Raw genomic sequence first — 14,666 nt, forward strand, 5'->3', positions numbered from 1 at the left:
TCTCACGGTGAAGTGGGGAAGACAGCTGCCAAAGAAGTGCTTCAAAATGATGAGCAGGGAAGGGGTTTTATAGGATTTGGGGACGGAGTCTCTTTGAGGACAAATGGCAAAAATTATAAGAATAGAAAAAGAATGAAGTTCTATGCGTTCATCACACATATTTTAGCAAAACAGGATATTGGTTGGCATGAGCAAAAAGAACAAACGAACCCCTGAAGTTTCCCTGAGAAGGGAGGGTGATGATTTCTCAGGAAGTCAATATGTACATGAGTAATTATGACTAAATAGAATTTCCCAGCTGGGGTAAATGGGGCCTCAGAAAAATACTGCTAGAATGGAGGTGGGGGTGGGGGGATTCAAGGTCGATCAGGAATATACAGTCTTTTATGTTACAGACACACCTCAGATGCTGGCCGTGCTCCCAAGATGGCGGCATTGCCAGGGCTTCTTGTGGCCTTGGGGCTCACAGAACAGTCTGAGCTCCTCTCAGCAAGGGAGCCCCCCGACCTGAGTGGCTATCTGACTTGAGCCTATGAATCAGACACTCACCAGGTCACCTCAAATCCAGAGCTCCTGCTCACACCTGGGGAAGGGCCATAACATTTGTGAGGTATTGAGGGCTTGTTCACGGTGTCTTCATGAGCCTGATGGAAGGCCTTGAGGCCATTAGCACGTACACCCTTCCACTCCAAGTTGGGCAAGTTGAGAAATCCCCTAAGACTCTAAGAGCCAGCCTGAAGTGGGGGGTGGGTCCACTAGGAGGGAGGACGTGGTGGCATCACTCCCCCCACAAGCTGTTCTATGGCCAAGGCTCATCCCGTCCCTGAGCCCTCTCTCTGATGGCGCCCTCACTGTCACACGCTGGGTGACACAAGCCCTGGAGAGAACCCAGGCCAGCTGGTCACCTGAGTGGTGGAGGCAGGGCTGACTATCTGCCCAGTGGCCAATGCAGCAGCCACCCAGCTGCTTGTTAACTCAAAGGCCACTGCTGTCTCCACGGAGGCCCTCTCCACAGATCGTCACAACCTTTCCAAGTGTGAAGACCTCTGCTTGAAATTAGAAATAAATTAATACCAGACACGCCGCCTACCCAAGACACGTGTAACCATAGGTGCATGTCCAGTAACTGTTGATAGAGAAAAACAAAGCCTACAAAAGCGGCTCTGAGCTCAGCAATGTTTGTAAACAATGTTGTGTTGGAGGCATCACGTGCACATCTACACGTTTGAGAAACAGCAGTAAAGAGTGCATAGGTGCTTGGATGTGTGTTCAGATCCAGCCTCCAGCCCCTCCAGGTCGCAGCCACAGGCTCATGAAACCAGCAAGGCTCCCCAGCGAGAGCTGAACTTGGCAGTGTGCCCACACCCACCCACCCCTACTTCACTGTGGCTGGAGCTCACGCTGCAGAGTCAGGCTATCTGGTCCACAGTGCCCACGAGACCTTCAGGACCCTATATGAGCCCCTAAAGGTCTCAGTGGGGATAAGGCCGAGGCCTGAACCTTCCTGTACCTTCTGAGTTAACAGTTCCCACACCTGACTGTCCATAAGAAGCCCCTAGAAAGCTTCTTAAAAATGCAGATTCCTGGATCTACCCCAGGGCAGCTGGATCAGAATCTCAAGGTTTGGTCCCAGGATTATATTTTTTAAAGCTGAGTGCTGTAAATGATTTGCACTTGACTACTAACCAAAAGGTTGGTGGTCTGAACCTACCCAGTGGCACCGAAGAAGAAAGGCCTGGTGATCTGCTTCTGTAAAGATTACAGCCAAGAAAATCCTATGGCAGTTCTACTCTGTATGTATGAGGTCACCACAAATCTGTGGGACTGACTCCGTGCCAATGGGTTTGGTTTTGGCTTAAGTCCAGGCAGTACACGAAAGGGAAATTATATGTCAATCTCAGACATGCACCCAAAAAGCCACAACACCAAATAAATCATGGCACATTTAAAGAATATTATAGCATGACTATGTTGGAACATACCAAACCTTGGAATTATTCCCCTTTTGGGGTGAAGCTTTACTTTGATTCTTTTGGTCTCTGGGAGATGAAGTCTCACGATACCAAGAGTCGGAGACCAGCTGAGGGGCTGCAGGTCCCCAGCCCAAAAGTCCTGGACTCCAGAGCTGGTTGTTCACTTGGTCCCAGAGGTGGACACAGAGAGGTGTGGCTGCAATCCACAGCCAAGCTCTGAAGGCCTGGCCCACTGGGCATGGGATGTTCTGAATGCTTGGTTATATCCCTTAAAGCAAAAACCACAGGTCTAGGTCAGAGCTTGTCCTGGCTCCTTCCTCCTTCAGGAACTGAGACAGAAGTGTGTATCCGGTCATCAAACAACAAGCAAACACAATCTCTAAAGACTGATCGAATAAACCTACAAGATTATCTTCCAGGAAAGGGATTCACAGATATTGATGAAACTTTCTTGAGAACATGAGTCCCTATTTTCTCCATTTACTCCCCCAGAGGAGAAACCATCACATGATGGGCTTAGGGTCTCCAGGGGGCCCCCATGACAAAGGCCAGAGGACTAGTACTACAATACCAAAACCAAACCAAACCCATTGCCATCGAGTCAATTCCGACTCATAGCAACCTTATAGACAGAGTAGAACTACCCATAGGGTTTCCAAGGAGCGTCTGGTGGATTCGAACCGCCAACCTTTTTGTTAGCAGCTGAGCTCTTAACCACTCTGCCACCAGGGCTCTGCATGGAGGCTATCAATGTAATTTACTGGAATAACAGCTTAAAAGAGGAAAACCTTGTGATCACTCTTGAGAGATGCCAAAAATTTTGATAAAAGTCACACCCGCTCTTGATAAAATCTCTTGGCAAACTAGGAGTAGAAGAGGACTTCCTTTATGTGATAAATGGTACTTACCAGCATAAACCTGGGACTTAATGGTGAAACCCTAGAAGCATTCTTTCCCATTAAAGAAGGGAATGGGTCACGCGTGCTTGCTTCCCCACCACTCAACATCGTCCTGGACCTTGAGCCAGCACAGCAAGACAAGACGAGAGATAGGAAGTAACTTCTTTTATGGGGGACATGATTGTCCTGTCCACCTAGATAACCCAAGAGGATCAACTGACACACTCACAAATACAAGCGAGGCTCAAGGTGGCCTGGTATAAGTGAACCCATGGACAATCATCAGTTGGCCTGTACCTCAGCAATGGCCAGTTAGAGAAAATAACATAAAAGAGATTTCAGTCCTGATAGCAACAAAAATGATAAAGAATACACTTAAGAAAAAAGGTGTGTAAGACTTTTAAGGGGAAAATAGTAAATCTCTACGAAAGGACATAAAAGTCTTGATCAAATGGAGCTCATGAATGGAAGACTCGTTATTAGAAATATGCCATTTCCCTGCAAATTAGTCTATAAAGCTTATGCAATTCCAATTAAAATCTTAAAATGTTCATGGAATTTGACAGACTGATTCTAAAATTCAGAGAGGAGAGTGACCGCACAAGAATAGCCCAAATAGGAAACAGACGGGAGGAGCTGCCCCAACAGATGTGAAGACTCTGGGTGGTTTGTGTCACCCTTGACTGTGTGTCACACCAGACAACTCTGTAGTTCACACTGGGTGGCATCCACTCCAGAAGAGAGAAGTAAATTGATGGAACAGGTCTGAAAATTAACCGCACGTATATAGGAATTTCAGCCCTGATAGTGCTGTGGTCAAGCGCTTGGCTGCTAACCAAAAGGTCAACGATTCGAACCCACCAGCTGCTCCTGGGGAGAAAGTTGTGGCAGTCTGCTTCTATAAAGATTTGCCTTGGAAACTCTGTGGGTCAACTCTATTCTGTCCTATAGGGTCACTACAAGTCAGAATCGACAGGATGGCAATGGTTTTTTCTTTTCTTTTCTTTTTTTTAGGAGCTCTGGTGACACAATAGTTAAGTGCTCAGCTGCTAACTGACAGGTCGGCAGTTTGAACCCACTATCAATTTCAAGGGAGAAAAGACCTGGAGATCTGCTCCTGTAAGGATTACAGCCTAGGAAACTCTATGGGGCGGTTCTACTCTGTCCTATAGGGTTGCTATGAGTCAGAATTGACTCGACAGCAGTGGGTTTGGTTTTGGGGTAGAGGTTTAATTTGTCTCCAGAAGGAAACTTATTTACAGCCTCCACATTCTCCCTCAGAGCTGCGAGTAAACCCTCCTTCCTGCCCCATTTATGCATCCCTTGATTCTTCTGTCACTTACCCGTCTCAACCAGAGACCACACTCTGCACAGCACAAGGAAACATAGAAGCCCGTGAAAGAATCGAGGGCCTCACAAAGTGCTCACAGTCCAGTGGTCACAGCAGACAACCATGGAAAGAAAGTCCATGGGGAAAGCATGCTGTGGGAAAGCCGAGGAGAGAGCATGAGAGCAGCTTGCTGAGGGCCCAGGGAAGGACTCCTAGGGATGTGGAGCCTGAGCCTGTACCTGGACTCTGGGTGAGTGCCACTCAGGGGAGTGAGGAGTAGTTGGTCAGGGGAGGGGGCAGCATGATGAGACAAGGAGGATGACACAGAGGAGGAGAGTGGTTGGTCAGGTGGAGGAGAGACAATTGGTCCTGGGGAGGAGGGTCAGTCAGTCAGGGGGAGAAAAGACAATTGGTCCTGGGGAGGAGGGTCATTTGGTCAGGGCGAGCAGAGAGAAGTGTCTGCAGAGGAACAGCGTAAGTGTAGAAGCACTGGAGTTTCAAGTCTTGAAGTATTTGAGTTTCCTCCAAGATGACAAATCGGATCAGGGTTGGAGGTGAGGCAGGCACAGCCGTCTCAGAAATGACTTGTCTGAGATGTGACAGGTGTAACTCAGGTATGGCAGGTAGGGCACGTGACCTGGGCACCACTTAAGGTGTGATGCTAACGAGCAGCTTCTAATGGCCATCACATTTTCCACGGCCAGCTGTGAGAGGTCATTCAGCAATTTAAAACTAATTGCCATTGGTGCTATTTTCCATAGATAGGTGCCTGCGTGAGGAGTATGGATTTGATCCCAAGGAGGTGGAAGCCTTGGAAGGCTGTACGGGGAGCACCCAGATGCGTAATTTGGACAGATGGAAGGGGAGCCAGATACAAGTGCAAGACCGTTAGGGTGCTGTTGCAGAAATGAAGGCAGTGAGCGTGGAAAATCTGAGCCAGGGCCCTGGCAGCGGGGACACAGAGGAGAGGACAGTCTAGAAGTACCCAGGCAGCCTTGGGTTGACAAGACTTGGTGACCCCCTACTGCAGCCACACCGGCCTTCTGAAAGCCCCCAATAGTTTACTGTGCTCTCTGCTGCCCTCAGCCTTTGTCATTTCTTCCATTTCCTGTGCTGGGAATATCCTCCTCCCTCACTTACCCTGCTCAGATCCACAGAGCTCAGATCAAACCAGACCTCCTCAGGGAAGTTCTCCGAGACCACCTGGCCAGGTTGACTCCCTGGAGGCAGACAGTTGTGTGTATGGATCTGGAGCTTTGGAGAGAAACAGGTAACAAATGGACTTGGGAGTTGCTGGCATGAGTCTGAGTGATTTCTTTAGAGGAGAGTGGAGACAGGAAAGAGAAGATGCTCCACATGGAGACCGAAGGTCACCAAGATTTAAGGGGTCAGAGGCCCTGATGGGAAGATGGCGCCAGAGGAGTAGGTGACAGACTAGGAAATGTGAGGTCACTGAAGCCGAAGAAGGGGGGCGTGTCAAGGAAGGAGGCCCAATGGTATTACAAGCTGGTGAGAGATCAAGAAAGATGAGAGTTGACTAGGATCACTGTATTTGGCAAGAGGAGTTCATTGGTGACTTGGGAAGGAGTCATTTTCTGTGGAATCGTGGGGTCAGAAGCTACATTACAGTGAATTGAAAATTAGAAAGGGTCCTTTGTGGGTAAATATGGTAAATTTTCCTATTTACTTTAGTGCTTTCTTGAAACTACACTCAAATGACTGTAAAGGTTTTTTTTTTTTTTAAATAATATTTTATTGCCTTTTTGGTGAAAGTTTACACAGCAAGTTAGGTTCCCATCTGACAATTTCCACACAAATTGTTCAGTGACGTTAGTTACATTTATCACAATGTCAACATTTTCTTTAATTGTATTCTGTTTGTTCCCTTTCCAGTGCTCTAGTTTCCCCGCCCCATTATCTTCTCATCTTTGCTTTTGAGTTATTGTTGACTTTTTGGTCTCATACTGATGGTTTTAAGTAGAGCACCAATCTTATGGGTAATATCCCTTATTTTGTGTGCCACTCTGCTATCTCACTAAAAGGTGATCTCAGGGGATAAGTTCGGTTGAAGGTTTAAAGAGTGTCTCAGGGCGATAGTCTCAGGGAGTCCTCTGTTCTCTACTTTTCCAGTTTGTTTGACTTTTTTTTTTTTAAATGAATTTGAGTTCTGCTCCACATTTTTCTCCCGTTCTATCCAGGACTGTCTATTGTGGCCTTGGTCAGAGTGGTCAGTGGTGGTAGCCGGGCACCATCTAGTTCTTCTGGTCTCAGGGTAGATGAGGTCATAGCTCATGTAGAGTTGTTTCTTCTCTAAGCTTTTGCTTACCTTCTTACTGTTTTCCTCCTGGCAGTAGAGACGTGTATTTGTGTCTTAGATGGCTACTTGCAAGCTTTTAAGACTCCAGTGCTACTCAGTTCACTAGGATGCAGATCATGATTTTTGTGAACTATCTTATGCCATTTGACTGAATTGTCCCATAAAACTATGGTCCTAAGCTTTCAAACTCAGAAAACCAATCTTGGAAGGTGTTTGATTATGTCTGAGGAGTATCCGTATTTGTGTCTTCAATGAATATATGTGCCTTGCACCCACGTATTTGTATTTACACATACCTATAGATACTTCAAGGGGCTCTGGTGGCACAGCAATTAAGTGCTTGGCTGCTAACTGAAACATCAGCTGTTTGAATCCACCAGCCGCTCTGCAGGAGAAAGATGAGGCAGTCTGCTTCTGTAAAGATTTACAGCCTTGGAAACCCTATTGAGCAGTTCTACTTTGTCCTATAGGGTCACTATCTGTCTGAATTGACTTGATGGCAACAGATTTTTTTCTTTTTTGATAGATCTATTTGTTCTCACCGTGTACACACCGTATCTACCCACATACTAATTTGCCTATACCCATGCATATGTGCTAACTTGTATTTACTTTGGTTGTGCTGTACTCACTATCTCCACATTCGGTGCCACTTTTCCCATTACCAAAAATAACAAGTTTCTACCATCTGAAGCGTATTTTCCCCTCTTTCCTCCTCTCCCTGGTAATCACCAATGAACATTGGTCTGTCTATATCTATCTATACTTGTCTTCTCATAAAAGAGGGACCATACAACATTTGTCCTTATAAGCTTGACTAATCTCATTCAGCACTATGCCCTCCAGGTCCATCCATGTTATGTTTCACGGACTCATCATTATTCTTTATGGTTGTGTAGTATTCCATTGTAAGTATGTACCACAATTTGCTTATCCATTCATCTATTGATGGACACTTCGGTTGTTTCCATTTACTTGCTATTATGAAGCAGCAATGAACGTAGGTGTGCATATGTCTGTGTCATTATTTTTAGCTCTCTTGGGGCCCTAGTGGTGCAGTGATTAAGAGCTACGGGTGTGTCTTAGTCTTCTAATGCTGCTATAACAGAAATACCACAAGTGGATGGCTTTAACAAGAGAAGTTTGTTTCCTCACAGTCAAAGTAAGTTAAAAGTCCAAATTCAGGGTGTCAGCTCCAGGGGAAGGCTTTTTCTCTCTGTCGACCTTCTAATCAATGTTCCCCCAGACTAGGAGCTTCTTTGTGCAGGGACCCCAGTCCAAAGGATGCGCTCTGCTCCTGACACTGCTTTCTTGATGGTATGAGGTCCCCCTGTCTCACTGCTCACTTCTGTCTTTAATGTCTCAAGAGATTGCCTCAGGACACAATCCAGTCTTGTAGATCAGGTCCTGCCTTACTAACATAACTGCCACCCATCCTCCCTCATTAACATCATAGAGGCAGGTTTACAACATACAGGAAAATCACACAGTACCAGGAATCATGACCTAGCCAAATTGATACACACATTTTTGCGGGGCATAATTCAAACCATGACAGGCTGCTAACCAAAAATTGGCAGTTTGCATCCACCAGCTGCTTCTTGGAAGCAGTTCTACTCTGTCCTGTGGGGTCAATATGAGTCAGAATCAACTTGAAGGCCGTGGGTTTTTTTAGGGTATGTACCTAGGAGTGGGATTGCTGGATCATAGGGTAGTTCTATTTCTAGATTTTTTTTAAAGCACCATACCGTTTTTCAAAGTGGTTGTACCATTTTGCAGTCTCACCAGCAATGGATAAGGTTTCCAATCTCCCTACATCCTCACCAACATTTGTTTTTATCTGTTTTTTTTTTTTAAATCAGTGCCATTTTAGCTAGAGTAAGATGGTATCTCATTGTAGTTTAGATTTACATCAATCTAATGGCTAATGATTGCGAATATCTTTCTATATGTTGGTTGGCTGCTTGGATGCCCTCTTTGGTGAAGGCTCTGTTCAGGTCCTTTGCCCATTTTGTGATTGGGTTGTTTGTCTTTTTGTTGTTGAGTTGCTGCAGTTATCTATAGATTTTAGAGATTAGACCCTTATTGGGTAAGACATTTCCAAAGATTTTTTCGCAGTCTGTAGGTTGTCTATTTACTCATTTAATAAAGTTTTTTGATGAACATAAGTTTTTAATTTTTATGACATCCTGTTTACCTATTTTGCTTTTCCTATTCGTGCATTTGTTGTAACGTTTGTTATTCTACTTTTAAAAAGATCAGGTCCCACCTTTCTGACTGGGATTAAAGCAGAAGTTCCCAGAGAGAGGGAGAAAAATATAGAACAAACGATCAAAGTCACAGAAAAGACCAGACTTACTGGTCTGACAGAGACTGGAGGAAGCCCAAGACTATGGCCTCTGGACATCCTTCTAACACAGAGTTGAAGCCACTCCCAAAGTTCACCTTTCGGCCAAAGGTTAGGCAGGCCTATAAGACAAACAATAACACACACAAGGAGCGTGCTTCTTAGATCAATCAAGTATACAAGATCAAGTGGGAAACACCTGTCTAGGAGCAAAGACGAGAAGGCGGGAGGGGACAGAAAAACTGGATGAATGGACACAGTGAATCCAGGGTGGAAAGGGAAAGGGGGAGAGTGCTGACACAATGCAGGATTTCAGCCAATGTCATGAAATAATTTGTGTATAAATTTTTGAATAAGAAACCAATTTGCTCTGTAAACTTTCACCTAAATCATACACACACACACACACACACACACACACACACACACACACATACCCACACACAAAGATTAGGTCCTATAGTTTTCTCCCAGGAACTTTATGGTTTTAGAATTAATATTTAGGTCTTTGATCCATTGTGAGATAGTTTTTGTGTATGGTGTGAGATATGGGTCTTGTTTCATTCTTCTGTGGGTGGATATCCGGTTTTGCCAGCACCATTTATTAAAAAGATAGTTTCTGCCCTACTGAATGGACTTTAACCCCTTGTCAAAAATCAGTTGTCCATAGATGGCTGGGTTTATTCTGAGTTCTCAGTTCTATTCCACTGGTTTATGTGTCTATCATTGAACCAATACCAGGCAGTTTTAATTACAGTGGCTATATAGTATGTTTTGATATCGGAGAGTGTGAGGCCTCCTACTTTTTTCTTTTCTTCAATATTGCTTTGGCTATTTGGAGTTTCTTTCCTTTCCATATGAAGTTGGTCATTAGTTTTTCCATTTCAGTAAAGAATGTTGTTGGGATTTCTATTGGGATTGCATTGTATCTGTAGATCTCTTTAGGTAGAATAGACATTTTCATTATATTAAGTCTTCCAATCCATGAACACAAGACGTCTTTCCATTTTCGTGGGTGTCTTTTAGTCTCTTGTAGTAGTGTTTTATAATTTTCATTGTATAAGTCTTCTATGTCCCTGGTTAGAGTAATTCTTAGGTATTTTATCGATGTGGGGGCTATCGTAAATAGGTATTGTTTTCTTGATTTTTTTATGGAGTAGTCTTTGTTAGTGTAGAGGAACCCAACGGATTTTTGTGTGTTGATCTTGTACCCTGTAACATTGCAACTAATTCTTCTATTAGTTCCAGCAGTTTTCTTGTGGAATCTTTAGAGATAGTTTTACTTCTTCGTTTCCAACTTGGATACTTTTATTTTTCTTTCTTGTTTTATTGCTCTGGCTAGGACTTCCAGTACAACGTTGAATAAGAGTGGTGATCATGGGCATTCTTGTCTCTTTCCCATTCCCAAAGGGAAAGCTTTCAGCCTTTCTCCATTGCATATAATGTTGGCTGCTGGTTTTGCATATATGCCTTTAATTATGTTGGGAAATTTCCCTTCTATTCTTATTTTGCTGAGAGTTTTTATCAAGAAGGGCATGTTAAATTCTATTGAATGCTTTTTTGCATCAATTGATATGATCATGTGGTTCTTTTCCTTTGTTTTATTTATGTGGTGGATTACATTGACAGATTTTCTAATGTTGAACCACCCTTGTAATCCTGGCATGAATCCCACTTGATCATGGTGCATGAATCTAGCAAAATATTAAAAGGATAATACACCATAATCAAGTGGGGTTCACCCCAGGAATGCAAGGTTGGTTTAACATTAAAAAAATCAAACAATGTTAAAATTACCCCTACAGAAATAATAGTGTAAGGCAATACTGTGAACAGTGGTACACCAACAAATTAGATAACTTAAAGGAAATAGATGAATTCCTTGAAACACATAAACTCCTTATATTGACTCAAAAAGAAATAGTGGCTTTCAACAGAACCCTAAGCAGTGAAGAGATTGAATCGTAACCAAAAACTTCCCAACAAAGAAAAGTCCTAGACCAGATGGCTTCACTGTGGGATTCTACCAAACATTTATAGAAGAAATGACTCCAATCCTACTTAAAATTTTCCAAAAAATAGAAGGAACATTTTTTAACTCATTTGTATCAGGCGAGCATTACCCTGATAACAAAGCCAGACAAAGGCACCACAAGATGCAAAAATACTCAAGAAAATACTAGCAAACTGAATCAAAACGCATATTAAAAAGATTATACAGGATCAAGTGGGATTCATCCCAGGAATGCAAGGGTGGTTCAACATTAGAAAATCAATAAACTTAATACACCACGTTAATAGAACAATGGAAAAGAATCACATGATCATCTCAATCGATGCAGAAAAGGCCTTCAATAAAAAGCCTCTTACCTCAAAAAACCCACAAAACAAAACAAGATGAAAAATCACAGGCAATTATTAACGCCACGGGGGACAAGTAAATAGAAAGGAAAAGTTATCATAGCACACTAAAAGGCTTACCTCTGACTTGCATTTACATAGTTTAATACTATAAAGAATAAATTCTAATCGGAACAAGATTACCACGTAACTACAACTGGAGGCTCCCACATGTCTGTCAGTTTGTCGTACTGTGGGGGCTTGCGTGTTGCTGTGATGTTGGAGGCTATGCCACTGGTATTCAAATACTAGCAGGATCACTCATGGTGGACAGGTTTCAGCTGAGCTTCCAGACTAAGACACACTAGGAAGAAGGAACTGACAGTCTACTTCTGAAAAGAATTAGCCAGTGAAAACCTTATGAGTAGCAGAGGAATATTGTCTGATATAGTGCAGGAAGATGAGCCTCTCAGGCTGGAAGGCACTCAAAATAAGACTGAGGAAGAGCTACCTCCTCAAAGTAGAGTTGACCTTAATGATGTGGATAGAGTCAAGCTTTCGGGACCTTCATTTGCTGATGTGGCATGACTCAAAATGAGAAGAAACAGCTGCAAACATCCATTAATAATTGGAGCCTGGAATGTACGAAGTATGAATCTATGAAAATTGAAAATCATCAAAAATGAAATGGAACACATAAACATCGATATCCTAGGCATTAGTGAGCTGAAATGGACTGGTGTTGGCCATTTTGAATCAGACAATCATAAGGTCTACTATGCCAAGAGTGACAAATCGAAGAGGAATGATGTTGTATTCGTCGTCAAAAAGAACATTTCAAGATCTATCCTGAAGTACAACACTGTCATTCATAGTATAATATCTATACACCTACAAGGAAGACCAGTTAGTATGACTATTATTCAAGTTTACGAACCAACCACTAAGGCCACAGATGAAGAAATTGAAGATTTGTACCAACTTCTGCAGTCTGAAATTGATCAAACATGCAAGCAGGATGCATTTATAATTACTGGTGATTGGAATTCGAAAGCTGGAAACAAACAAGAAGGATCAGTAGTTGGAAAATACGGCTTTGGTGATAGAAACGATACTGGAGATCGCACGATAGAACTTTGCAAGACCAATGACTTCTTCATTGGAGATACTTTCTTTCAACAACATAAACGGCAGCTGTACAGGTGGACCTTGCAGCCAGATGGAACACACAAGAATCAAATTGACTACGTTTGTGGAAAGAGACAATGGAAAAGCTCAATATCACCAGTCAGAAGAAGACCAGGGGCCGATTTTGGAACAGACCATCAATTGCTCATATGCAAGTTCAAGCTGAACCTGAAGAAAATTACAACAAGTCCTTGAGAGTCAAAGTACGACCTTGAGTATATCTCATCTGAATTTAGAGACCCTTTCAAGAATAGATATGACACATTGAACATTAATGACTGAAGACCAAAAGAGTTGTGGAATAACATCAAGGGCATCATACAAGAAGAAAGCAAGAGGACGTTAAAAAGACAGGAAAGAAAGACAAGACCAAAATGGATGTCAGAAGAGCCTCCGAAACTTGCTCTTGAGCAACAAGTAGCTAAAGCGAGAGGAAGAAATGACGAAGTAAAAGAACTCAACAGAAGATTTCAAAGGGAGGCTCGAGAAAACAAAGTAAAGTGTTATAATGACATGTGCAAAAACCTGGAGTTAGAAAACCAAAAGAGAAGAACACACTCAGCATTTCTCAAGTAGAAAGAACTGAAGAAAAAATTCAAGCCTCCACTTAGAAATATTGAAAGAATCTATGGGCAAAATGCTGAACGACGCAAGACGCATCAAAGGAAGACGGAAGGAATACACAGAGTCACTGTACCAAAAAGAATTGGTTGACATTCAGCATTTCAGGAGGTAGCATATGATCACAAACAGATGGTACTGAAGGAAGAAGTCCAAGCTGCGCTGAAGGCTTTGGTGAAAAACAAGGCTCCAGGAATTGAAGGAATATCAATTGAGATATTTCAACCAACAGATGCAGCGCTGAAAGTGCTCACTCGTCTATGCCAAGAAATTTGAAAGACAGCTACCTGGCCAACCGACTGGAAGAGATCCATATGTATGCCTATTCCAAAGAAAGGTGATGCAACAGAATGTGGAAATTATCAAAAAATATCATACAAAAGTAAAATTTTTCTAAACATCATTCAAAAGCAGCTGCAGCAGTACATTGACCGAGAACTGCTAAAAATTCAAGCCGAATTCAGAAGAAGACGTGGAAACAGGGATGTCATTGCTGATGTCGGATGGATCCTGGCTGAAAGCAGATAATACCAGAAAAATGTTTACCTGTGTTTTATTGACTATACAAAGGCATTCGACTATGTGGATCATAACAAACTATGGATAACATTGCCAAGAGTGGGAATTCCAGAACACTTAAACGTGCTTACAAGGAACCTGTACATAGACCAAGAGGTAGTTGTTCAAACAGAGCAAGGGGATACTACATGATTTAAAGTCAGGAAAGGTGTGGTCGGGGCTGTATCTTTTCACCATACTTATTCAATCTGTATGCTGAGCAAATAATCCAAGAAGATGGACTATATGAAGAAGAACTCGGCATCAGCATTGGAGGAAGACTCATTAACAACCTGTGTTATGCAGATGACACAATCTGGCTTGCTGAAAGTGAAGAGGTCTTGAAGCATTTACTGATGAAGATCAAAGACTACAGACTTCATCTGCGAAGCATCTCATAACATGGATGAAACTGGAGGACATTATGCTGAGAGAAATAAGTCAATCACAAAAGGACAAATATTGTATGAGACCTCTACTGTAAAAACTCATGAGAAGGTTTACACACAAAAAGAAACAATCTTTGTTGGTTACCAGGGATGGGAGGGGTGGGGGTCAGGAAAGTAAATAGACAATAGGTAAGTGGTACTTTGGTGAAGGGTAAGACAGTACACAATACTGGGGAAGCCAGCACAACTTGTACAAGGAAAGGTCATAGAAGCTCCATAGACACATCCAAACTCCCTGGGGGACTGAATTGCTGGGCGGAGGGCTGTGGGGACCATGGTCTCAGGGAACCATCTAGCTCAACTGGCGTGACACAGTTTATAAAGACAAGGTTCTACATTCTACCTTGGTAAGTAGCGTCTGGGGTCTTAAAAGCCTGTAAGCAGCTGTCTGAGATATTCCACTGGTCTCATTCCTTTGGGAGCAAGGGAGAATGAAGAGAACAGGATACAAGGAAAAGATTAGTCCAAAGGACGAATGGACCACAGCTACCACGGCCTCCACCAGACTGAGTCCAGTACAGCTAGATGGTGACCGGCTACCACCACTCACTGCTCTGACCGGGGTCAAAACAGAGGGTCTTGGGCACAGCTGGAGAAGGATGTAGAACAAAATTCTAACTGGAGAAACCCCAAGAGTATGGCCC

This window comes from Trichechus manatus, unplaced genomic scaffold (assembly GCF_000243295.1).
Source record: "Trichechus manatus latirostris isolate Lorelei unplaced genomic scaffold, TriManLat1.0 scaffold00004, whole genome shotgun sequence".
Lineage (NCBI taxonomy): Eukaryota > Metazoa > Chordata > Mammalia > Sirenia > Trichechidae > Trichechus > Trichechus manatus.